The sequence below is a fragment of the Bos indicus genome, chromosome 27 (assembly GCF_029378745.1).
Source record: "Bos indicus isolate NIAB-ARS_2022 breed Sahiwal x Tharparkar chromosome 27, NIAB-ARS_B.indTharparkar_mat_pri_1.0, whole genome shotgun sequence".
NCBI classification, from domain to species: domain Eukaryota; kingdom Metazoa; phylum Chordata; class Mammalia; order Artiodactyla; family Bovidae; genus Bos; species Bos indicus.
The window spans coordinates 13,508,707-13,509,410 of NC_091786.1; the positions used below are offsets into that span (position 1 = coordinate 13,508,707).

The 704-nt window shown below is 35.4% G+C and overlaps 1 protein-coding gene and 1 long non-coding RNA gene across 9 annotated transcripts in view; both read left to right on the forward strand.

Moving 5' to 3' along the window:
- The window catches only part of TENM3 (teneurin transmembrane protein 3), a 2,742,616-nt gene that overhangs the window by 2,434,901 nt on the left and 307,011 nt on the right, over positions 1-704 (forward strand). The window lies entirely within an intron of this gene.
- LOC139180213 (uncharacterized) overlaps positions 1-704 on the forward strand; it is a 56,867-nt gene that overhangs the window by 27,353 nt on the left and 28,810 nt on the right. The gene's annotated exons all lie outside the window — the stretch shown is intronic.

Sequence of the window (704 nt, forward strand, 5' to 3'; positions counted from 1 at the left end):
TATGTGTATATTTCGAATTAATTTCTTAAGTGTTCACTGTTCTGATTTAAAACTCCAAAGTTACTCATGCTTTAAGTAATTCCTCTATCACAACCGCAGAAGTGAACTTTCAGGCCTGACACTTCCCAGGATGGAGTGCGTAGACTTGAAGATCAGATGTTTTAAATGTTATAAGAATGTCCTGTTGAAAGGAGAAGCTACAGAATACCAGCTCTGCCATCCTCTCCCAGGAGGGCACTAATGACGCTGGTTCTGCCGCTTGCTTGAGTCTTCAGAAAGGTTACTGACGTCTGCTTCTTCAAGTTTAAGCTTCCAGATAGACACTCTTTCAAGCCACGTTTCTTCAAATATCGCATCTATGAGTTCATGCATTTAATTAGTGTAAGATGTAGGGGGAAATATATAAGCAAAATTTATATATAAATTTATATAATTTTTTTAGTTTCTGATTCTGAGGCCCACTGAAGGCCTCTTAGGCCAATTAACCCATCTCCGTGATAGTTTGAACACTCACTTTTCTTCCTCAGTCTTAAATTCTTCTAAAATTTGATATAGACTTGTCTTAGAAAGAGACCTTACGGGTTGAAGTTATATTATTTTGCCACAATTTATGTAAAGAGAGCAAAATTGTCGTTGATGTGTCTTTGTTCTTTCAGATACTTATTCTTAATTTCTTTCTTTTTTTTTTTTTTTTTTGTCATTAG